Raw genomic sequence first — 26727 nt, forward strand, 5'->3', positions numbered from 1 at the left:
GAACTCCCTTGTTTGCCTCACTAGGCTGCTGGTGTTGATAGACCTGCATGCTAGAATTGCACCACTCTTAATCTATGCTCTTTAAATCTTTCTTAATTGCTACACTCCAGCGCAGACCTGCAAGTTTCTACATCAAACACTTATCCTACACCCACAGTGGGGTTTTTTTTTAATGCACAGGAGTACCTCCCAGCTTAAAAAGAAAAGTCTGAATTACTCTTAGTCTTGAACAAAGCCTTACAGATCTGTTGGCAGGAAAAGCAGAGTGGAATTTGCCATTAAATTGTAGTCTAGTAACTCATCAAACATAAACTGAACAATCAAACACTTTTAAATGTCAGTTTTCAATAGAAGTTACATTGCCTATGGAAAGTGCCAAACAGTATAGTCTTCTGTGGAGTAAAGAGAGTATTAAAATTGTATTGGATTTCATTTCAGTCTCCATAGATCTGGAATAGCCAGGTCGTGCAATTATTGATTTAGAGCTGGGGGGAACTTTAGAAGACATCTGGTCCAAACCCTGAATTTGATAGATGTAAGGCCCCAAATTGTGACAAGACCTGCCCAAGATCCCACAGGACATAAAAGGCAAAGCTGGCATTCAAATTCAGACCTCCCTAACTCCAAATAAAGCTTTAATTTCTCCCCATGTTAAAATTCTACTCAGGCATCTCTTTTATGGATATATACTCCATGCCTGGATACACTCTTTTATTTTTCCCTTTTGGTCAGGAGGGAATGGGTAAAAGTTCATAGAATGAAGGGTGTCTAGCTGGAAGAGACCACAGAGATAATCATCTTGTCCAATAATGCCATTTTACAGGAAAATAAAATGAGGCCCAGAGCAGATGAAGTGATTTAATCAAAATCACACAGATCCATTGATTAGTGGAATCAGAATTCCTCTCTCCCTCCCACCAGCTTCAAAAGTTTGGTTGTTCTGCTCTAAACAGTAAATGCAATGAGAGTGGCAGACAATGGAGCTCCCTTTTTGCTCCTTTGGACCACCAGTGGTTCCTGTGCCATACTTTTAAGAGTCACAGCTGATTATACTTCTCATAAACACTCAACCAGTGTGTTTAGGGCCCCCCAAGTGAATTGTTGGCTTCATATAGACTAGGCTCCTGTGCCAAAGTTCTGAAAAGTCTTCAAACAAAAAAAAAGAAAAGAAAAGAAAGAAAGAAAGAGACTGTGTGAACCAGTAGAAATGATAGTTGTGCAATGTGGCTGCTGGGCTTGTTCCAACATCCGTCAGTCAAGAGAGAAAATTCCCACCTTGTTTGTTCATGGCCCAGATCCAGCTGTAAGAGGCCCAGTGTTCTGATCACACCACCTGTGGGGAAGGCCCTGACCCCTGGTGAGGACTTGGGATGAACTCTCCTTCCCCAAGAAGGAGGCTCCTGAGGCTGTGGGTGGGGCCCTGAGAAGAGGCCGCTCAAATCCTTGGACCTCCTCTGTCAACAAGCAAGAAGCCATGTGTCATCTGTTGTTCCCGTCTCCAGGGCTGCTAGGGGAAGAAACTGAAATTCAGGAGGGATGGAAGTGGGGAGAGGGGCAAGAATTTGTCCAAACCCCAGAGCTTGCTGGGAAACCTTACTGATTCTAACTGAGGAATTTTGGAAATGGAATGCTGTTTCTCACCTTTGAAAACTGCATAACTCCTAAGAAAGCTCAGCAAGGAAGCCTTTCCTGGTCTTAAACCCTACCTGGACAAGTATGATGCAGTGGGAATAAAGAGGAGCCTGAAGTCATCAGATCAGAGCTGAGTTCAAATCCCAGTTCTGCCATTTCCTACCTTGGGCATGTCATTTAGCCCAGCTCATCCTCCATTTCCTCATCCATAAAAGAAGAGAGCCAGGTTAGATGATGTTAACTGTCCTTCCAGTTCTAGACTGATGATCCTATGATCTATTGGGAAAACTGGCCCTTTTTTGATCTCCTGATCCTTAAGTTCAATTTGGGAGCCTGGGATGATCACATGCTTGTTTAAAATTATGGTTTTCCTGGAGACTTTTTCTGAAATGGGACACTCCAAGCAGACAATATAGAGGCAATGTAATTCCCAAATCCTAAGCACTCTGGTACTCTGCATTCTGGGTACAGTACCTAGACAGAAAAACCTTCCATGATTCAAGCAGGAAGCACAAGAGGGCTTTGAGAAGACTCTTGTCTTGCTGCAAGGCATTTGAAAAGCCCATAAAAACTGAGCTGACATAGTTTCTAAAATCCTAATTCCACTAATCAGCACTGACTTGGGTCTCTCCACATAGCTTCATTCAGAGCTGAAAACACTGGATGGAGGGCACAAAACAAAATTCTAACTAATAGAGTAGAGACCAAGACCCCTTTGGTTCTCTGCATGCCAGTCTTCATTAACATTTAAAGTCCAGAACACAAAAGAAAAAACTCTAACCCATCCCCCACAACCACCCCAGCAAAACTGAAGCCAACCATACTTCAGGAAGAAAGAGGCCTAGATGCTATGTAGAAAAGCAGCATCTTGGGAAACCTCCAAATTCCTATTGGGGAGACCAGGAAATCTCTTTGCTGCCAAGGACTTCCTGGGGGACCAGACCTGTAGAATGTTCCAAGGAGTCTAATTTCCCAGGAGCTGATCTCCCTCCTCTCTCTAGTTTTCACAGGTTTTTCTGGCTACGAACCTACAATTGGGAAAACAATTAGCTGGGAAGTTGTGGGTTTCAGTGTAGAGAGTATTGGACAACATGCCAAGAGTCTTGGGTTCTAAACCACCTCTCCACCTTGAAACTTTTAAGTGTCCAGTATTGAATAAATCACTTAACTTCATAGATCTCAGTGTTCTCTTCCATAAAATGAGGGTAGGGAGGACCTTGGGCTGGATGTCTTTCATCTCTAGAGCTAGGATCCCATGATCCCCCTTCAAATTTCTGAACCTATTTTCCTCATCAACAAAACAAAGAGACTAGTATTTGGATCTTCTGTCTTACAGGATCTTATTGAAAAAGTGCTTTGTAGATTGTAAAGAGTTCCAAAGTGTGTGCCCTTGTAAATCCCTGCCTCTTAGGAATGTTGGGAACCATTTGAAAAACTGTGAAGGCTAAAAAGGGAAATCATTATTTCCTGTTTTGTAGAAGTGATGATCGAGGTTCCAAAGATTTGTAGTTTCAGAGCCTAGAGTTTTTGGCACATAGTAGGTGTTTAATCAGTTCTTGATTGATTGAAATGAGATCATCGTATAAAGTGCCAAATAACTGGGAGCTGCAAGAATAGGACATGAATGAATGTTCTACTATCCCTCCCTTTTTCCAGAGTAACATTGCAGGAAGGATTTTTCCTTTCAGGAGTACTAGGTCATTGATTCAATGGAAGGTCTCCAGAAGGGGCCTAAGACTTGAGAGACTCTAAATTCTCAGTTTCATGGAGTTTGGAGATTTATAAAGTTTCCAGTTTTAGGTTTCTTATTGTTTTTTTTTAAAGATTCAGGAGTAAGAAATAAGTGGGTTCAAATCCAGCCTCTGACACATGGATAGGGCATGTTACCTAACCTCTCAGTGCCTTAGACAGCTCTCTAAGACTATAAATTGAATAGCAGGAACAGATCAGTATTTGTAAAAGGTGTTTCCTTATCTGGGAATTCCCTATAATAATGAAATTCTAACCGTAGACCTCCCCAAAAGTGATTTTCTTTCCTTTTATTAAAAAAAACCTAGGAAATAAAGAAGATATGCTTGCAAATCTGTTGTTACATCTGAGAAATCATTCAAATTGGCTTTTATTCTAAACAACATCTGGGGCCAGGCCCTGTTAGAACATGCTGACAGACGGCAGAATTGTCAGCTACATTTCACCGAGTTAAGTTACTTCCAAACTGATCTCTGCAGTTGATACACCGAACTAAGCCGCAAGTTGATTCCAGTGTATATTTTTTTTGGAGAGAAAGAGATGTCAAGTCAGGCCTACTTCCTACATTTGGAAGAAGTTCTAGGTTAGGAAACTTGGGGTGGGAGTGGGAATGGGGAAGAAGCCCAGTGTGCAGAAAAGAAAGTACAATTAGAAAGAGGGCCCTTCATTAGTGGCCATCCACCATCAATAACCTCACATCTAGGTGTGGGAAAGGGCTGTAGAGTATGGTTTGCATATCACTTGTATGAGCTGGTAGTATATTAATAAATGGAGAACCAGCCTTGAAGACAGAAAAATTTTTATTCAGATCTGACCTTGGGCAAATCACTTAATCTCCACCTTAGTTTCTTTAACTATTAAATGAAGGATTTGGGGACAGGTAGATGGTGAAGTGGATAGAGTGCTGGCCCTGAAGTCAGGAGGACCGGAGTTCAAATCCGACCTCAGATGCCTGCTAGCTGTGTGACCCTGGGCAAGTCACTTAACCCTGATTGCTTCAAAACACAAACAGAAAAGAAGAGACGGGAGGCAAACCACTTAACCTCTAGTATTCTAGGAAACTCCCTAAGACTCTAAGATGTAGAGAAGGTGTCTATCAGCAATGACAGATGGAGTTTCCACCTCTCCTCACCCCCACCCCCTATCTCCCCACTTTGCAGCTTGGTGTTCCCTACACTCAGTCAACAAACATTTATTAAGAACTTACTATTGTGCTAAGAACTCCAGCTACAAAGTAAAGCAAAAGCAGGCCCCGTCCTCAAGGAGCTAGCATCTTAATGGGGAGACAAGATATAAATGGGTGCATTCATGATATAGACAGGGTAGAAGAACAGTATTTCTCATGAATACCAGCTGTGCCAGTACGAGCAAGTGTTTGTAAGCTCCTTGAGGGCAGGGCTGGTCTCTAGTTCATACTGTATTTGTTCTGTTGTATCCCCATTTGGGGTTTTCTTGGGAAAGATGCTCGAGTGGTTTGCCATTTCCTTCTCCAGTGAATCCATTTTTTTCAGGCAATCAGAGGTTAAGTGGATTGCTCAGGATCACACAGCTAGGACGTGTCTGAGGCTGGATTTGAACTCAGGTCTTCCTGACTCCAACCCCAGTGTTCTATCCACTGAGCCACCAGTTGCCTCCAAAAGTAAGCACATAGTAGGTTCTTAATAAGTGTTTATGATTGTTTGATTTATTTGTACTTCTCTGATCCTAGGGAACTCTATGTTTCTCTTATGTAAGAGATGAATTGCTGATTTGTGTCATTAGAGGGAATTTCCATACCAGAGGTTCCCTCACAGTTGAAATCACAGGACAAAACAGTCCTCCCCTCACCCTCCATGAAAAAAATAAATGGTTTTCATAGAACTGTACATATTTATTCAAGATAGGTATTTCTTGCCTCTTCTCACTTTCCTCTCCCCTACTTGTTATTCCTGATTCTCATCCCTCACACCAGAAAAAGGGACACAATGAACCATGGGACCTGGAGGACCAGCCATAGGGAAGCCTGGAAGATTTGGAAACTCAAAGCATTGTTGTCTTTCCCTTCTTGGGACTTGACAGGGTAACAGAAAATAAGGCGGAGCAAGGTGAGAGGGAAGTGGAAAAGGTGATTAGCCTAATTAGGTCAATCATCGCACAATGGAGTGGCTGAGGTTCAAGTTGCTGCTCAGGCTTTGTCTGAGCCCTGGGGCTTCTACACGTGGGCTTAGAGGGAATGTCAAAGAGACGTGTGAAAGTGGGAGTAGTCTAGCCATGCTGTTTCCCCATTAATGCCATATAGCTGCTCTTGGGGAGCACCAGGAGCTCAGAATTCTGTTGACTGGTGATCCAAAGGGCAGTGGGGAGCTGGATTATGGTGGTGAGAGGACACGTTACCAGTAAGAATCATCAAAGACAAGCCCAATGAGAAATGGAATGGCAGTGGGGAATAGTGGATAGAATGGCAGATCTGGAGTCAGAAGACCTGGGTTCAAATGCCAGAATTGCCACTTACTATGGGTGACTTTGGGCAAGTCATTTCCCTCTCTACACCTCAGGTCCAAGGGGTCTCTTTCAATTCTGAATCAATGACACTATGAAGCAAGAATGAACAATAGATTGACGATCTGAACTGCTCCTTTGGTGGCCCTATGATATTAATGGCTTTGCTGGAAGACTTCTCGTGGGTTGGGTGGATCTTTAATGGAGGATCCTTGGAAGAACATGAACCTATATCTCATTGGATGAGAAACAGGGAATGAGTTGGGATGGTAACATTGATGAAATCAGGAATCCACTGAAAAATCCAAGCACCTGGACTGAATGTCCAACTCCCTGAGTTAATTATGGACAGCTCTATCAAGAACCCTTTCTCCCTTTCCTTCTTCCATCAGTCAATTTTGTGGAATCAATTATTTCTTTGAGGCAAGGAGCTCCAGGTGAGGACAATCCCTTCACCAATGTAGCTCAGCACCTGTTCTACAAGTCGGGTCTTAAACAACTGCTTAGGGCTATTGGGAGATGAAGTAGTATAGGTACACAGGATCCCATTTATCAGAAACTAGGCTTGAAGCCAAATCTTCCTGAGAATGAATCCAGCTGTCTCTCCACTAAAGGTTTATCAATTAGTCTCTTTTCTTTTCCAGTTCTTTAGTCTAAGTCATGTTCTAGGTAAGGGTAAGGAAGCTAAATCACATCAACGACCGCTTATTAAATAGCTACTATGTCAACACAACTAAGACTCATACATAAAATGATAACTAACTTACCAAAGCTTTGGTTCTGGAATCAGGGGACCCGGGTTCAAATAATGCTGCCTACTACCTCTGTGACTTCAAGCTAATCAATAACCCCCTTGGACCTCACTTTCCTTGACTGTAAAATGAAGGGGTGGGACTAGCTAGCTTCTGAGGTCCTTTCCAGTTCAATACCTATCATCCTCTAATGAGCATTGCACAGTAAAGGCTGTGGGCACTCCTCTAATCTTCCCTGCCACCAGAAGGGCTAAAGATTAGTGGGTGGACTTATGCTAGTTCCCTTCTACACCAGACAAATTAAAGATGGGAAACAACATCCTTCCCCCCCCCCCAAAAAAGCAGTAGATCTGGCAGACTGCCATAGGTTCTGCCTCAGCCCACTGTGATGCCAGCTAGGAAGCTGGTGTATTTCAGGGAATAGGGACCACAGCTCAGAAGATTGCTGGTATGCCTGGTAGAAGTATTACCTCTTTCAAGCCAAGAGAAACTTGATAAGCGAGTTTTTCTCGCCCTCTGAAAAGAAAATGCCAGCATAAGGGCAATAGCTGGGGGTTGTGGTATTTGCAACTTTTTGCAAGGAGCTGTTTAAATGACAAGATTGGCATATTTGTGCATGTGCCCATGTCAGAGCATACATGAGCAGGGTAAACATGTTAGGGGGAGAAGAGGACAATGATGCAGAATGCTATCTATTTCATGGCTATTCATTGATGACCTGGGGAGAGGGGGCAGAGAAGTTGCCCCTGGCAGTGGCTCCTTTATCTGCTAGCCAGGTGCCTTTGGCAATAAGGCACAGAACAAGGTTACAAGCAATCTGTTTAGTGGCTGGATCTGCCCTCTTCCCCGCCAGGGATACACACATTCTAGGGGACCAGGGCTCAGGTGCTCTGGAAAACAAGCATTTGGTTTTTAATGGGAGAGGACTATTTAGAAATCATTTCACTGGCCTTATTTGAAGAGGTGGAAAGAAGGTTTCTTTCTGTAGGACAACTGAGAAGCTTTGCTGGGGTGGTTGCACAATGACACAGGTGAGGAATTATATTTGATCGGCCAAGGGAGCTTTTTCCATACTGTTTCTAAGTTTTCTCTGGGGATCAGGAATTCTAGCTCCTATTTCCTAGTAACTGTTTGTGATTCTGGGCAATCCTACCCACCTTGATCTTCTCTTCAGTAAAGGGAACGTCACCAAATTCAAGCCACTCAAATACAACTAAATCAATCAATCAAGCATATTCATTAAGCACATACTCATTGCTAGACAGCATTAGATGCTGGGGCTACAGAGACAGGAATGAAATTATCCCTTCCCTTAAGAAACTGATAGTCTGTTAGGAAAGTTTCACCTGTAACTATATGCTGACTATCCACATAGATATATAGATATAGGATAGATATAGACATAGGATATCGATATAGGATGTATCTATATAGATATAGCATAGATATAATATATGTATATATAATATAGATGATTTATATATAATATAAATACCAGGAAGTTAGGGAGTGATGGTACTAGCAATTAGAGGGAATTAGGAAATGCTTCATGTAGAAGATGATGCTTGAGCTGTTTCTTGAAGGAGGTAAGGGATACTATGAGGTAGTAAGAAGTGGATGTAGTTCAGGCATAGGGGGTGGACAGTACAAACCCTTAAAAGAGAGAGGGAGAGTCATGTGTGAGAAATAGAGAGTTCAGCTTGGCTGGATGATAGCATGTGGGAAGGGGAGTAATACATGAGACAGGAAAGAGATGAACAAATATTGATAAGCATTGATTAAGTGCCTATTATGTGTAGATAACCCATTGTACTAAGAACTAGGGACACAAAGAAAGAAAATAACTTTCTTAGCCCTCAAAGAAGTTGATATTCTATCCAGGGAATGGAATTTACAAACACTGAACTCAGAGAAAAGCCACTTATGAAAAGAAAGTAAGTTACTATTCCTATCTTCTAGGAGTTCATAGCTCTTCTGGATTGGAATATCTGTCCTAGAAACAATCAGTGCAAGTCCCAAGTATATTTTGGCAAAGACAGAAATTGGTAATAAGAATTTAGGGACTTGGGTGACAATAAGGTTATGAAAGGGTAGGAGTCATTTATTGACAAATTGGTTGGTTGATCAATTACCCTACCCCAGTTAAAGTAAGTGACAGTGCTCTGATTTTATGCTCTGATCAGGTAAGAACATCTTTTAAAAGTTTGTTAAGGGTGGAAAAGCCCTGCACAACTCATTTAGTGTGACAAGAAATCTGTCTGGATTGTATAAGGGGCTTGCTCATGCCCCTGTGTAGCCTATATGAAACCACGAAGCTAGGGGGAATAAGATTTTAAATAAGTTGTGAGCCAGGAAACTCTGGAGGTCCTTATCCTAACTCCTTTCTTCACTGACAAATTGGATCCCCATAATAAAGCTGCTAAATTTCTCCTTGGGATTCTAGGGGTTCACTCTGAGGAGTTTTCAGGTAATTTTTCTAATACTATAGCTCACAAGCCCCAACTGGTATGCTTCCCACCATAATAATCAGTTGATATCAATTAGTCAATCAGGAATAATTAGCTTTTAGTAAGGGGTACTTACTCAGGTGTTATAGTAAGGAAAGTTGTTATAAAACTGTCTCTCTCAAAAGTCAGTGACACACTGTTGCATCGGAGTCTAAGGGAAAGGGGGTTCAATCTTAGAAAGAACAGATGGTGAAGTGATAACACAGTTCTTTGAAGTTCTTTTTCTGGAAAACAAAAGGTACAGCAACAGAAAAAGAGGAAACAGTAAGAGAATAATACTAGGCAGGCCCACATATAGAATATTAAGGATACATTTCATGCTTTTTAAAAACCTTAGACTTAGTGTCAGCCTCGCTTTTTCATTGAATATTAGTGGGGGCTTTAAGATCCTCTTGTACAATCTAATCCATGATTCCTAAAGTGGGTGATACCACCCCCTGGCGGATTCTAGAAAGATACAGGGGAATGGTAGTAACCTCAAGTGCAATTCTGGGGGGCATTGAATAAAAATCATGGGGTGGTGGAAGCATGAGGAAAGAAGATAAGAAAATTTTGAAAACCAGTTTGTACATGTTTCATCTATTGTGTAACAGAGTTAAAGTCATAGTGATTACGTTGTTTTCCAAATAAAAACACAAAATGCAAGTTATAACCAATCAGTGGTCAAGTTCACCAACAGGTCTTAGCAAGCAAGTATTGGTAGTTGCATTTAGGGTAAGTCCAGCATGAAGTGACAGGAATAAGTGTATGTAATGACTTTTTACAATACTATATGGTTACGTGATGCAATATTGCATCACTAAAATTTAAATGCAGGAAAAACCCCACAAATTTGCAATAAACTATTAAATTTAACATGCATCATTTTAAACAAAAATTACATTTCTGAAATGACACAATTTTTTTTAAATCATTAAAGGGTTAAGGAAAGTAGATTTCCATAGGGCTCTGAGTTATTTTTTTTTAAAGGGGGCAGTAGGTCAAATAAGTCTGAGAACTTCTGAATCTAATACAGCACAAATTTATCAGGCTCCTACTATGTGCAGAGCACTGTGCTGAGGATAAAGAGACAAAACCAAAAACCACTCCCTCAGTCTAGAGGCTTGTAACGTACTCTAACCCCCTCATTTTACAGAGAAGGAAACTGAGGCCCAAAAAAAGGGCAGACACTTGCCCCAAACACATTGTTTTTGTTGCTGTTGCTTATCCTTTGTTTTCGAAGAGGACCAATGATGTCACGGGATGATGTTTTGTCTTTCACATGAATTGGATTTAAGTGAAGCGGAGCCTCACTCTCTCTTCCAGAATCATCAAAGGCTAGTGGCAGCACAAAAGTCTGGATGACTGGCCGTGGCCTCAGATGCAATGACCTTGACATCTTTGACGACTGACCAAACTCTAAACATGCCACAGCACCTGCTTCAGCCGCCTTCATGGTTATTGGAACTCGTGGTTCTTATCCACCCATTTAGCCAGGGGAAGTCTCCACGGGCTTGGGGTAGACATCCCCCTACCTCACTGATATGTCTGAGCCCTGTTGGGTATGCTCAGCCTGGTCCAGCCTGTTTGCCAAGATGGTTTTACTGGGGCATGGCTACTGTGTATGCTAGGGCTTCTTGGAGCCACAGGTGAGAGTTGGGTGACCAGCTGGACACCGAGGGCAGATGAGGGACCTTAAAAATGGGTTGGCAGCCCTCACACCAGAGGTGTTAGACCTTTAAAAGCACATAAGGTGTTAGGAGAAGAACTGGGACAAGAAGTCAGGTCTTCTGCCAAGCAGCTTGGTGTTCTTTTTTTTTTTCCTGTATACCAAGTTACTTCCTTCACATTGCCAAGACTTGTTGCTTCACCCTGTTCTTTCTTCACTGTTTCCCTGCAAAATCTTTAATGTGACTCAAACAGACCTTTTCTACCCTTATGGTGGTAGAAACTTGCAGAACCACAATTTATGAGTGTTTGGTAACAGCACATCTGAGGCTGAGACCCCTGCCCAGAGCCCAGGGTCATGCATTGACTAAAGCTCTGCACCTATAACTAATGTGATTCACAACCATAAAGTTTCATTGAAGAGAGAGATCTGCATTCATATGTGTTCCTAACATCCATCAAGGGCCCACACACTCCACAGGAAATGATGACAGAACAGCATGAGGCTAACACAACATCCTTAGATGGTATCATATACTAATTAGGTTTAAATTAACTAGAGTGGAGGAGGTGGGGAGTGAAGAGCAGGTTCACTTAAAGCTGGGAAAGCTTTTCATCAGAAAGTGAGATATTTATGAGATACAACCTGAGGCTGCCTGAGCAACTTTTTCTGTCTGATCCAGGTTCAAGACCAGAGTATGGTCCCAGCTGTCCATGGCTCAAGAAGCTGAGAGATTGGGCAGTTTTTATCACAGCATTAAAGGAGTTGACTCTGCACGTGGCTTTCATACTTTGAGCTCCAGAAAGTCTAGCATCCGGGATTTCAGAAAGCCCAGACTTGGTGAACCCAACACAAAAGCAAGCTGCCTAGGCAATATGTGTGTGTGTGTGTGTGTGTTTAAGAGCCCCAAGGTAACTTGTTTCCACTGACTTTCAGGAAACTTTTCTACTAAAGGTCAAAGAATAGAATTCTAGGGTAATATCATCATTCTAGAGCAAAAAGGGACCTTAGAAACCATCTATTAAAAACCTTCATTTTACAGTTAAGAAAACTGAGGCCAGGTTGATTAGGGGATTTAACCAAGGTAATGTAAGTAGTAATATCAAAACCAGAATTTGAGCCAGGGATCTTTCCAATGAACGACAGTGCCTCCGTATTTCCCCATCTTTTTCATCTATTCATATCTAACTCACCTTTGGGAGATCCTGTCTCTTGGGAGTCCTTAATAACTAACTCATAGTCTCTTTCCCTTACCTATTGCCCTATTCTGTGGGATTTAATCATTACCTTGATCAATACTGGCCTCTAAAGCTCATGCTGCAGAATTTCTCACTTTAGCATACACTGTCTATTTCCATAATTGCTTCCTAAATCCTGGGTCTGCCACTTACTACCCGTGTGACCACAAATGAGTAAGTCACTTCACAGGTCTCCGTGTCTTCATCTATAAGATGATAGAATTGGACTAGACCAGGGGTGGGGAGGAACCTGTGGCCTCGAGGTCACATGTAGCCTTCTAGGTCCTTGGGTGCAGCCTTTTGACTGAGTCCAAGTCTTACAGAACAAATCCTTTTATTAAGGGGATTTGTTCTGAGAAGTTTGGGTTCAAAGGGCCATACTTGAGGACCTAGAGGGCCCCATGTGGCCTTGAGGCTGCAGGTTCCCCACCCTTGGACTAGATTATTATTAAGGATAATATTATCATCCTTTTCACCTTGAAATCTAATATCCTATTGTATGACATATAATTTGATACACGTAATAATTTTTTGAGAAAGGTGCTATGGTAACTGTTATTATATTCATTTTACAGATGAAACCCAGGCTCAGAAAGATTAAATAACTGGCCCATGATCACTGAGCCAGGAATAACTGGAGGTAAGATTGTAATTCAGGTCTCTGTCCTGAGTGAATATCTAGGGCTATTTATACCATAGCATACCTGCCTCCCTGTAATTAATATATGATTTATTATAGGACATGACATCACATCATATAACATGAGAAGACAGATCAGAACATATCATATCATAATGCACCATCTGCTATAACATAATATGTAATAGTGCAGAACGCGGGCACATATGTATACATATACATACAAACATATGTACATGTATGCACACAGACACACATGTATATACACACATATGCTATGTTCTAGGAGAACAGAGCCCAATACTTTCAGTCTATCCACCCTGAAGATATTCTATTTCCAAAACCATAGTCTCTCTTTGGGAAGAGGACTGAATGTTGTCCTTGGGGTACCACGGGAGTCAAAGGCCACTAGAAAGATGTGTACTCGTTAAGGCAGGGTCAGCTCCTCTGAGCAGACCTGGCAGCAGTGCATGGTGATGTCTTCCTTCACAGAGAGACTCCCTTAGCATAAGCTGCCTCACTTCTTAGAGCTTCCAGCGCGTGTAAAAAACATCCAGTCAAAGGCACAGAGATAGAGACGCTTACAGAAACCCATGTGAAGAAAAGGTGATGGAGACCAAGAGCTTGAGCCAGAGAAAAAGCTCGCCTCTGACCTTGGCTGGAAGCTGCCTCTTGAACATGTTCCTCATGACTCCTCGTCCCCCGCTCAGGGTGCAGGGATCCCCCTGCACAAGAGTTCTGTCTCGCACTAACCCAACCTAGTCCTATAACTCAATAAGCATTCCTCGGGTGCTTACTGTGTTCTAGGCATTGTGCCAAGGGCTGTGGATACAAAAAAAAAAAGGGGGCAAAACTCACAGAGCACCTGCCTCCTTCCTGTGGGTAAAGTACGGCCTCTTTTGTCTTTGAGCACATTGGTTACTGACAGGGGTAGACGGGAGTGGGGGATGTTTGGGGGGGGGAGAATTAAATCACCTGGTCTATTTCATATGCAACAATTTGGTTGCAAAATGGGGCAGAAAAGGAACTTTTGTTTACGAAAAACCGATAAAGATTCAAGTATGAAGAAAGTTTTCAAATAGTAATAATAACTAATATGTGCCTAGAACTTTATGGTTTTCAAAGCACTTTGTAAATATTATCTAATTGAATGCTCACAACAACACTGGGAGGTAGGTGCTGCTATGGTACAGATGAGGACACTGAGACAGACAGATGTTCACTTACCCAGAGTCACACAGCTAGTAAGTGTCTGAGGCTGTATTTGAACTCAGGTTTTCCTTATTCAAGGTCCGGTGCTTTATCTGCTGCACTGGACTAGCTTCCTGAAGTAAAATGTGACCCACCCAGATCTCTACAAGAGACTCATAGAGAGTCTGAAGACTGCCAACCCCATGACCCAGCTGTGCTTTTAGTTTTTGAAAGGCTAAAACTCACAAAGAGGTAAATCAAATGAACTGCTTGGAGACCACAGGAAAATTAAATAAGAGTTGCTAGTTTCAGACCTAATGGAAGGCCGCTGATTGGAGAAGCATCTGCTTTGAGAATTTTCTGAAGAAAAGGGTGGAAGGTGATAATTGGAGAAGAGGTCAACTCCATTGTAGTTTCAGCAAGTGCCCTTTAGGGCCATCTACACTTTGAAAGGCAAAGCCTCTCAGAAGTACCTGGCTAATTTCTCCTTCCACCACTAATTAAGATGGAAAAGTAGATGGGGAAAACAGGGTTTCCTGTGAGCTCTACTTTTCTGAAACAAGAATCTGAGATCTGATTGGAAGATGCAGAAAGCAATGGCGAAGAGTCAGACGGGCTTGTTTGCATTGCCCAGAGAACCAACCTAAAAAGCCTTGCAACTCTGTGGCTGAAGGGAAATACAGATCACTACCATAGTAAAACACTTCCTTAGGACCTTTTTAAGGGTGATCGAGAATTAAAAGAGCTGGTCAATGTTTAATTAGTTTAAGGGTAGAAGAGGAATGCAAGGGAGTGGTGAAGTCCAGGAGGGAACATTTATCAGAGATATAGCCAAATCAAGGCCTTACGTCCAGAGCTGTGAGTTGTCCCAAACATATGGGGGGTCCTCTTTCGTGTGCTTCCCTATTGGTGTCCTCTCCCTTTCCCTTGGATATTATGTGCATTGATTGGAGCATACGGCCAAGGTTTATGGGTTAATTGGGATGAAGTGATTATTCCTGCAATGACATTATACTGAGTAATTGTGATGCATTGATCATTATTTACTTTGTTTTATTATTAAATAAATGTTTTGTGTGTAAGAATTTGATAGTATCATTATTGTGACTGATTGGGAATCACATTGGTTGGGGCTCAGGATCTGCAGTGGTGAGTAGGAGAAGTGTATCACTTTTCCCAAAGTTACCTTTAGGACCCTAGGAGATTCTGAGAAATAGCCACGAAGTAAACAAACCTAGGTAGCCTCTCATCATGATAGGGACCACACTGCAGTTTTATACCTGGCAAGCAGGTACATTTTCTTAGATTTAACCTGCCCTTTTGTCCTTATGCATACCTTCTACTTCCTTTAACTCATCAAACCTCTCACCTATGTAAACTCTGAAAGGCCTGGCTGCCACCACCCCTACACCATTACCCTTATACTGCCCCAGCACCTAGACCCTCACTTTATATGTAATCTTCCTGAAATGGAGTTTTCTGTACTTCACCTGCTAACTGACCATGATCAAGCATCCTGCCATAGTAGGATTTTCTCATGAATCTCCATCTGATCAAGGCTAGTCAACTAGGTAGATTCCCATAAGAGAAAGATAAAATAAAATCAGCAACTTAATTTAGGTTAATAAGTTGGAGAGGATCCAGAAGAAGGCCATTAGAATGGTGAAAGGCAGACATGACAGTTGTCCTCAAGGATTGTAATGGCTGAAAACGTGGGAGACAGATAGTACTGTACAGGGGGACAGAATCTGGATCAATGAGTAAAGGGCAAAGAGGCATATTAAGCTTAATATCAGGAGAAACTTCGCCAAAATTTAGGGGTATCGTGGCATAATGTATAGAGTGCTGAATGTGGAGTTAGGAAAACCTGGGTTCAAATTTTGTCTCAAACATTTATTATTAAGTATCTTTTTCCTTTTATATAAATGTGACCTACCTAATAAAAAACTTCCCTTGAACCTGCTAGCTCCTCAAACTATGGTCATCCTTATCCACTTTTATTGAAAAGATTCTAAGATTATTGACACTCTGCATTGTTGAACTGAATTGAATCCCATGTTCCCCTCCTTCTCCAATTTCTCATTCTTTGTCTCCTTTGCTGATTCTTCATTAGCCTACTATCCCTTAAACATCATTGCCTCTCAAAGTTCTGTCCTTAATCTGTTGACCTTTTTGTGGCCTCCTTCTGGTGATCTCTCCCACTCCCACAGCTTCAGTGATCACCTCTATGCTGATGACTTCCAAATCTATATCATTACTTCCTACCTCTTCCTGGAGCCTACTCTTTGATTTCTAAATGCATATCTCCAACTTCTAAGAACCTCAAACCCAGTGTGTCCAAAACTGAACTCAGCATCTTCCCACTAACTTCTCTGTTTTTGTTGGTGGCTTCATCATCTTCCAGTCATGTAATCTTTCATCCCACCAATATATTCATGAGAGACATATTCAGAAATGAAGGTACTGTAAAAACAAAAAATATCAGTAAAAATCAGAAACTTTTTTTTTTGGAGGTTGACTTCCCCAAGGTCACATGGCTAGTTTTTGTGTTAAGTGTCTGAGGCCAGATTTGAATTTAGGTCCTTCCTGACTCCAGGGCTGGTGCTCTATTCACTGTGGCACCTAGCCATCCCCCAAATCAGAAACTTAAAAAAAATGCAGATGGCATAAAGTTTGAAGTGGTAACTAACATTTTGGCTAATAGAATCAGTATCTTAAAAGATTACAAGAAGCTAGAATGTTGGTCCAAACTTAATAAGGATAAATGTGAAATATTGCTCTTTAAAAAAAAATACCTTCACAGCGATAAGGTCAGGGAAGTATGCTTAGATAAGCGTTGGTGAGAAAAATTTCTGGAGTGGACCACAAATGCAAAATGAACCAATAGTGTGTTATGACAACACAAAATTTTGATTTAACCTCAGTTTTCAATAATAGAAGCATTATGTTTGAAATGAGAAAAGTGCTTAGATCACATCTGGAGTATTCATTTCTGGGGGACACATATTAGGAAGGGCATTGATAAACTGTAGTGTATTACAAGAATGTTTTGAGGCCTGAAAACCATGTAAGACACAAAAAGAACTAGGGAAGTTTAGTTCGAAGATAAAACTTAGGGAGGACAGGAGTTCTATCTTCAAATATTTAAAGGTTTGTCAAGTGGAAGAAGATTTGATTTGATTTGCTTGGTCTCAGAAGGCAGCACTGGGACCACAGAGTGTTACTTTCTGGGCTCTCTAGCCCCTTTCAAGGCTGTCAGAGAGAAATCTCAAAACATTGCTGTCAGAGATGCAGCCCTCATCTGTTTCAGAAAGACTTCCTCATCACAGAATCTGTCTAATAATGGAAGATTGATGCTAGACAATGGGTTGGTCCTGAGTGCAGCCATAGTATTCTAGATGCCCAAGTGGGAGGAGAAACTTTGAAACTACCTGGTTCTGAGAATTGCCTTCCCAGAGGTTGGCATTTGGAAGGGACACAGTAACATCCAAATTGAAAGTCTGAAGGTAAATCCTGTGATATGACCACATTTTTCCTTTTTCCTTAAATCTGAGAGGCCCTCTAACATCTGAACTGTAACTCTACTGCAGAGATCTTCAATATAATTTACTTTTAGAGATGATTATGGTACTTCAAACAGGATGGTAACAAAACTTCATGAAAAAAATCTGTTATAGCGACAAGAACTCAATTAATTGCGATAACATTAACTTCTGACTATGCCAAACAAAGAATCCCTACTTAGAAGAATACTTTTTGGATGATTTGATCGTATCATCTATGTTATGTTAAGTACTTAGTTTCCAAAGTCCTCCCTCCCCAAAACACATAGAGATGTCCAGATTCAGGAAATGAAGCAGTCAGCCAGGAAACCCCTCTTTTTCTTTTCCTTGTATCCCATGCTATATGCTGTCCTTGCATTTCCATGATGGTGGCAGAAATCCGGCTCAGCTGCAGACAATTATGGGCTATTCCCTTTAAAGGCTTACGGTCTCTCTGCTGCTTTTATCCCAAGTACTAACATGTTGGGAAAATATGAGAGGCAGATATCAGCTCGATAAAGGAGAAACTCTCTAACACTTACAGCTATGCAAAATTGGAAAGGGCTGCCTTGAAAGGCTGCGTTCTCCATCTCTGAAGATCTCTAGACAGAGGTTGAATGGCTGCTTGTGGGTGATTTCTGCTCAGGCATGGAATGGATGAGGTGATCTTTGACTTTCTTGGATTGTCTGCTCTCTGACCCAGTACTAGTCTGCCTCTTCTATAATAGATGAAGAAGTTTGGTTACAGTGAAGATTCCAGTCAGACTGACCATATTCTGGCCCTAAGACTACTTGTTCCCACAAACAAAACAATTCATCCTCCTTCCCAGGAGGGTTGGCACTTGCTTAGGACAGGATTCTTTGAAGACGAAACGCCATCAAGCCCACTTGAGATGGGGGGGGTGGGTAGTAACTCCCAGGAAGAATTTGATTTCAGTCCCCCCAAATCCAGTCATTTTAAACTCACTCCTATATCACTGAGATTATATCTACACTGGTGTCTTTAAAGTTACAGCCCTGAAACACTTAAAGATAAAAATCACAATAGAATTTATGACTTTATTTACTAATCTTTTGACATTCCTAACTTTGGAATGAAAAAATGAATTGCATTATCTTTTAAGCCTTCACACTTTTTTCTCCTCTCTCTCCCTCTTCTGCTCTCCTTTTGCCCTAACTTTAAACACCTGTTGGACTGTGGAAAGTGGTGCCGCACTACATTTTTAGCAGTGAATTTGAAAAAAAAGGTGGTTGAGGGTAAGATCATATGAACTATCTGCCATTTTATGGCTATATATAATCTAGAGCACTTGTAAGAAACATAAAATTTCTAAACACCAGCTGAGTACTGCTGGAAATCACTGGGGTCCATAGGAAATAGGTCTAGTGAATAGGTAGTCTCTGAATACAGGTTATCTCGGGGAAAGGCTTCATTGTTAAGAATACAAGTACAAGATGGTAGGGGAATGGCAAGGCAGCAGTTTCTCTGACAAAGATCTGAGAGTTTTAGCCGACTGCAAATTCAATATGAGTCAACGGTATGATAAGCCAGCCAAAGAAACTAAAGCAAACTGTGGCTGGCTTAAGAGTGGCATGGGGTATAGAACTCTGCCCTGGTTGCACCACACATGGACTCTTATGTTCAGTTTCGGACACCACACATTTTAGGAAGGACTTTGGTAAGTTGGAGAATATCAGAAGTAAGGTGGCCACAAGAGCAAACACTCCATATAAGAATTGGTTCAGTTCATTTTAAAAGCTTTTATCAGGCACCTCCTGTGTGCTAGCCGCTATGCAAAATGTTAGGATTGCAAAGACAAAGTGAGAAAGTCTCTGTACTGAAAGAGTTGACATTCTACTGAATGTAGTACCTATCAGTTGAAGGAACTGTTTAGCCTGGAGAAGAGAAGGCTCAGGGGCAGACATGATAGTTGTCTAAGGTATTCAAATGAAAGAGGAAGTAGACTTGTTCATCTTGCCACCCAGGAGGCTGTCACTAAGAGAAGTAGCAAAGAGGTCTAATTGTCTCGCAGTTGGAGAGGGGGCCTGGCCTGGAGTCAGGAAGACTTTTTGTCCTGTGTTCAAATCTGACCTCAAACACTTACTAGCTATGTCACCCTGGGCAAGTCACTTAACTCTGTTCGTCTTGGTTTCCTCATCTGTAAAGTGAGCCAGAGAAGGAAATGATAGACCATTGGCAAGACAGTATCTCTGCCAAGAAAACCCCAAAAAGGGGCCATGAAGAGTTGGACATGAATGAAAAGTGACTGATCAACAAGAGAGAGCTCACTAACAGTTAGTACTGCCCCAAAGTGGAATGGGCTGCCTTGGGATAGAGTGATTTCCATCTCATCTGAGGTCCTTAAACAAAGGTTTGATATCTACTTATCAGACATGTTGTCAAGGGATCTCTTATCCCATTATGGGTTTGAATAGATGTCACTGAGGTCCCTTTCAATTCTTATTTCTTGGATTCTATAAGTGCTTCATTACCCTGAGAGATACAGATTCATTATTTCATCAATCCTGGGCACTCTCTTTACCACTGCGGATTACAATGCATTCATCCCACCTTGTCATCTTCCGTGTCCCTTTATAAATATTGCAAAATATATCTGCCCAACACACTGTACAACCTTCCTCTGGGTTTTTTTTTTATAATTCATGGATACCAGTGCAATGCTAGAATGGCCTACCAGCTATCCTTCATTCTTTTATTGTGTGACTACCCAACTCACCTGATTGTCTTGTCAATATGTCATTGGTGATGTTTCAAAGCACTTCCCAAACGACTCTTGGGCATTTAGACATCTTCATAATGACTTATTAGACTTTACTCCCCTTCATGAACACTAGGAAGAGGCCTTGGCAAATTATGCCATACACATCTGCTTTTGCATGACAGGTGGGCTAAGAATTGCTTTTACATTTTAAAATACAATAAAATTTCATTTCAATATGTAAAAACCTTTCTTAGCTCTTGCAGCAGCAGCAGGCTGGATTTGCTTCTCCCCAGCCCTTGGTCTGGCCAGACCATCCTTTTTAATGTTCTCCATAGACAACACTTCATCTGCCTTCATCATTCCTTTGTACTAGGCATCTCTCATGCTTGGAATTCACTCCCTTCTTACCTCCATCTCCTAGAATCCCTAGTTTAGTTCCAGATTCTGTTTAAGCCACCACCTCCTACATGAGATCTTTCCTAATTCCCTCCCCCACCAGCATCAGATACCTCTACCTTCCCCCACCCCCAATTACCTCGTGTACTTTGCACACACCTATATATACATATTTGTCTTCCTCATTATAACATAAGCTCCTTAAAGACAGGGACTATTTCTTAAAACACACACACATACTTAGCACAGTGTCTGATATATAGTAACTAATCTAAAAGCACCACACACCTCTCTATTACTCAAAATTTTGTCTCTTTTAGCATGATATTCCATGGTTTTCCAGCCATAGACCCTTAGTAGGAGAATGCATACGTAAGCAAGAGTAGAAAATACAACAACCAAATATGTGTTTTAACAACAAGCATCAGCTAGGGATCTTTGAAAGCGCCATGAAATTTCTGAAATTCCATCTAGCTAACTCTTCTTCTATTACTTACCTCTTAACTCCACTCAATATTCTTTTCTAATACCTAAGATACAAGTATTGGCAGATGTAGTCAGTGGGCTATCCATTCAATTATATGCTTTAATATAGACAATATTCATGCTTCATCTACTTGGTTTTTCCTCTGTCAATTTTTAGGCTGATCTCTTACAAGTATTAATCTCAAATATGCTTAATTTTTAAATTTCAAATTCTCTTCAAAAAGTCCGTCTCCTCATTGTGGCCATAGGATCAGTGATTTTGCATCATTTGTCTCTGACAGAGTCCATAGAGGCTACGTAGTTCAACCATTTCATTTTACAGATGAGGAAATGAGGTGTAGGAATTTTCCCATGGCCACACTGTTAGGAAGTGTTAGAGGAGGGGTTTTCTAAAATCCTCTAACCACAGATCCAATGTCCTTGCTGCTGTACTATGCTGCCATTCACAATACATATCCAACCTGCTCAAATAAGCTGATTGTGAACAACAGAAAATGGAAAAAAAGGAAGACACTGATTATTTGCTTTTCTTAGGGAAGCTTAAATGATACAGAACAATGGTTGCTATGAGAAGGCCAAGAAAGCCCAGAAACCATCCCAACCCACAAGCTTGAGCTCTGCCAACTGGAGAGGTGTGGCAGCCAAAAGCAACATCGATTTAGGACACAAGCTCATTTGCAAAACAACAGGAAGGAAGAGAACAGAAAGAAGGTTATGAACACTATCACGTCACTGAGCAGTAAAAACAGTGGGGGGATAATGTGCCTATGGAATATGTGGCCCTCTAGGTCCTGAAGTGAGGTCCTTTGATTGAATCCAAACTTCACAGAACTGTGTGGCCTCGAGGCCGCAGGTTCCCCCCTCCCCACCCCCTGGTTTAGACCCAACTAAGTTTTTAGTCCGTCCTGATCTCATTCTGCCATGACCTACCGGTGTATTGGTGTAGCCCATTCCTTATGACTGGAATCTGTCTTTTAAAACTCTCATCTCTCACTACGGGAATTCTTCTCTTCCTGGCACCTCAGCTTCCTTATTCCACAAGCTGAATGTACTGTTCACCTTGACAATTTTTTCTTGAGCATTTTGTCTGGATCTTTCTTTTGACCCTTTGATGCCTTGACCATATAACTTTGTGATTTATTTATTTAGGCACATACCATGGGATCATAGGACTTGGGGCTGGAAGGGACCTTATGAACCATCAATTTTACAGGTGAAGAGATGATAGCCCTGAGACATGTCGGATCTCTTCTGGTAAAACATAAGCTCCTTGAGGGCAGGGAATAAGTTAATTTTCATTTTTATTTTTCCATTGACAAACCCATAGCCTTGCATGTGTGCTTAAGAAATAAATGCTTATTGAACTGAATTTAATTGGCTGCCTGCAGCTCTAAGAGGGAAATAATTCCTGAAGTTACAGGCCATCAATGTTCTGTTTAATAGACCCGGGAGAGCCATTTAAATGATGTGCCTGATAATATAAAGAAAAAATAACACATATAAGATGTCAGGACTCTGATTAATGCATTAATGGATCAAAGTATTGTGGGAAACAAAGGCATGTGGGGACTTATGAATGTGGCCAATGTACAGTGGAACTTTGTTTGCAGTAAGTATTCTCTCTTCAAATTTCTGACTTCAGAGGACTTAAACATAGTAACTCTCAGTAGAAAAGTGGTCAATTACAAGTGTGGAATGAGGCTCTTAGACATGGACAGTGTGTTAATCTGTTTTTTTGAACTGAACCTGTTTGTTAGAGAGGATGGATCAGTATGTGAGGAATGAGCAGAGGTGATCATTGGGTAATACAACAATTTTTTTTTTTTTTGCTTTTTGGAGGGAGGTAGACTGGGCAATTGAGATTAAGTGACTTGCCCAAGGTCACACAGCTAGTAAGTGTTAAGTGTCTGAAGCCACATTTGAACTCAGGTCCTCCTGACTCCAGGGTCAGTGCTCAATTCACTGCGCCACCTAGCTGCCCCAACAAATTTTTTTTAAGTACTAAAAAAGACTTACTTTTTTTTAAAGTAAGTTGCTTAGTCTGTCTGAAATGAAGGTTCTAAACCATTATGTAGAACAAGGCTTCCTCACCTTTTTATATCTCATGGACCCCTTTGGGCAGCCTAATGAAATCTATGGATCCCTTCTCAGAATAACGTTTTTAAATTTATATGATAAAGCACACAGGACTGCAAGGGAAAGGAATTACATTAAAATAAAGATGTATTTTTTTTCATCTAAATTCAAAGATCCACTGAAATACACCTATGAACTCCGTGATGGTCTGTGGACCTCAGCTTAAGAGCCCCTCATGTAATAGGTATAAGGAGAATGAATCTGTTCTGAGAGAGGACATTTGGGGACGTGAGCCCCCAGTCACTATTATTTTCTTTTCCTTTTTTTTGTCTCATTCTGTGAAGATGGCCATTGTCAAACTTTGCTGTTTCCTTTTCTACATACCATAAAGATGAAGCAAAGGTGAAGGTAAAGATGAGCCCCCAGGAGAACCAGCAAATAGCCACTTCCTGTGTAGGTTATCTATACTGGGAGGCACTTTTTGGGGAGACAGTTTGCTTTATCTTTCCTGGCTCCTAAACCATAGGCAATGAGTGCATTAGCCTTTTTCTGAATCTGGCTTAGTCAATAGCTTCAAATAGTCTAAGAGTTAGAGGCCCGTTTGATTCAGTCTTGAGGGAAAACACCCTAGATAGAAAATATTATAGGAAATAGAGAGGTTGGCAGGAGTATAAGTATTTTAAAATGACTAGGAATTAGCTCTGAATCCTATGCTCCTATCATGTAAGAGATCAGAGGTCCCGATGCCTATGCATCACAGCTGATGAGCCAGCCTGAAGAAGTCATGGTCAAAGACATTCCCTGCCCCCCAAGCTCCTTTCCCAGGCAGTGAGGTACAAGGAAAAAACACAAAACTTGGAGTCAGGAGACTTGGCTTAAAAACCAGATTCTTTCACTGTTGCCGTTGGGCAAATGAAACTCTATGGGTCTCGGGTTGTTGCTATCATCATCAGTAAAACAAGAATAACACCTGTATTGTCCACCTCACAGGATTAAGTGAAGCACAGAATCCCAGGGTGGGGAGGGTCCTCTGAAACCATCTATTCCAACCTGGAGCTGGGAGAGAATCAGCCTCTACAGTATCCCTAACAAGTGATCATCCAGGCTTTAAGATGAAATAAGGCATGTGTAGGTGTCTATGCATGGTCCTATAGTGCGTGAGTCTTCAAGAGCCTTTCTCATTGGAGGAAATTCTGCTTGCCTACATCTTTCAGAAGCCTAGGCATGGGTTCTGTAGCATGGGGCCATCACCCATCACATTCTGTGAATGGGTAGGTATCCTTGCAGACGTGTAGTTTAAAGGGCTATCCTTTTGTACGTGTAGTTTAAATGGCTGTTGGAGTCTTGTAAGACATCTTGATGCAGAGATGAGAGACATGAGGGAAACAATGGTAACCTTATCTAGTACATGCTAGCACAGCCATTAGAAAAAACTGCATTGACAAAAGGGATCAACACACCTTAAACTATTACTGCACAATAGTGAGATGGAAATGGAAATCATTAAGCAGAGTTTGCTACCTTGCTAGCACCATTCCACCTGTCCAGGAATGATTCTAGGGACTTTGACTCCATTGTTGTGCAGCCCAAAGGGAGCATATTAGTTGCTTCGTGTCCCAGGCAACCCGCTGAGACTCTAGGTTACTAATAGAGACTTCTGGTAGAAGAGTCCGCACTGGAAGTTTCCTACATGGATGAAATCACAAGTCCAGAACAAAAAAATTATCACCCCAGGCTCACCCCAGAGATAGGATAATACTGCAAAGAGTTTGGATTTAGGCAAATAGGATTTAAAAGGAGGCTTGGCCACATGCTACCCGGGTAACCCTGGGTAAGTTACCTGACATCTCAGGATCTCAGTAACTTATATCATCTGTAAGATGGTGGGGAAGGATTGGATTAGATGACATCCATTTTAGCTCTGTGATCAGATATTAAGAGCTGGAAGGGAACTTGGAATCCATCTAATCTAAGCCCCTCATTTTACATATAGGGGAACTGAGGACCAGTGAGCTTAAGTGACTTGCCCAGCATTACACTGGTTATAAGGAAGTAAGCCTAGGATTTGGACCCACGTCCTCTGATTCTGGAGTCTGCAGTCTTTCCACTGTACTATATTGTAGCTCTAAATTTACCATCCTCATACCTACATTTTCCATATCATCCCATCCCTTTTTGGCACCTTGCTATGTCATTCCTATAACTTAATAATGCAAAGTAGACACTAATCTGACTAACTCTATTCTACCTAAGTTGATCCATTTAAAGGTGAACAATGATAGAAGAAACTGAAGGCCTTTCCAGTCACTTGGATTTTCTCATTTGATCCTAATGACTCCAAGTAAGGGAGAGTCATATGAATTAATCAGCTTCCCTTTCAAGGAGCCTTTGAATAGGTTCTAAATGATCTTTAGAGATTCCTTCCCCTCCCGATTAATGGAGTTAATCATCTCCTCCTCTCCATCACCCCTTTTAAGTTTGGAGGTAGACACATGATAGAGGAACTGAGTTAGTGTATCTTACACTTACTATTTGTGTGGCCTTGGGTAAGTCACAAGTTCCCTGGGCTTCAATTTCTTCATCTATAAAATGTGACTGTTTGATTATATGGCCTCCAAGTTTCTTTTCAGCTCTAAATTTCTGATCCAAAATTGTTTTTTTTTCTTAGTCTCCCATATGGACACTAGAAAATATTTCCCCTTCTTTGAGATACAATAGGATTTAACTATTCAAACAAAGACAAATATAAAACCTTTTTAGGAGTTCTCTTGGACTGAGACTGTAAGAAGACACATGAGAATCAGGACAAAAGAAACAAAGACATTCATCCCTCAACTAATACTTTCATCATACCAGATTAATCTGGCTGTTCTCCCAGACAATGCCCACTTTCCTACCTGGAATACAAGGACCAATATTATATGCTCTTTCCACACATTGTTCAATGATAGCTGAGGGCCAATGATATAAAAAGTAACTGCTAACTCTTTCTAATATGGCTGAGGGAGAGATTATGCAATTGGGTTAAGGGAAATATCCAAAGTATTAAAGAAGGAATGACCACTAATATTTTAAAAATCTTTATCTACCTGCCTGTTCCCTTTTTCCAATAAACTCATTCCTCAGACAAAAATAAGGGCCAGATTCATATAGCTAAGAAGGGAAAGACCACAGGGTCAGAAAATTTAGAGTCTAGCTTTAGAATTAATCAAGGGACAGGGGGGGGGGGGGGTACCTTGGTTAATTAGGTAGGGAAAGGACCAAGTAAAGGTTTCTTGGATGAGAAAATGATTAATTTCCTAAGGTTTTCCTTTCCATGAGGTCTTTGAGGAAAAATTAGATTTCCAGAGGAATAGGTTGACAAGAATAGGGAATAGATAGGAATAACAACTATCCTCTCTTCACTTGAATCCTCCCAAAAAAGTCCTTCCCTAGAGGTGGCTAGGTAGCACAGTGAGTAGAGCACCAACCCTGGAGTCAGGAGGACCTGTGTTCAAATTTGGCCTCAAACACTTAACACTTACTATCTGTGTGACCTTGGGCAAGTCACTTAACCTCAATTGCCCTGCTTTCTCCCTCCAAAAAGCAAAAAAAGAAAGAGAGAAAGAAAGAAGGAAAGAAGGAAAGAAAGAAAGAAAGAAAGAAAGAAAGAAAGAAAGAAAGAAAGAA

General features: G+C 41.3%; 1 long non-coding RNA gene across 1 annotated transcript; it reads right to left on the reverse strand.

Annotated features, from left to right (window-relative positions):
• Positions 1-629: 629 nt before the first annotated feature.
• On the reverse strand, positions 630-13427 carry LOC138163757 (uncharacterized). The gene is made up of 3 exons (XR_011168918.1): positions 13298-13427; positions 9195-9342; positions 630-1507 (listed from the first exon to the last, which is right to left on the reverse strand). It is a non-coding gene; the product is annotated as an uncharacterized lncRNA (long non-coding RNA).
• Positions 13428-26727: the final 13300 nt, after the last annotated feature.

Source organism: Petaurus breviceps, unplaced genomic scaffold, assembly GCF_028583685.1.
Source record: "Petaurus breviceps papuanus isolate PSGF00001 unplaced genomic scaffold, PetGlider_PUasm1.0 188, whole genome shotgun sequence".
NCBI lineage: Eukaryota > Metazoa > Chordata > Mammalia > Diprotodontia > Petauridae > Petaurus > Petaurus breviceps.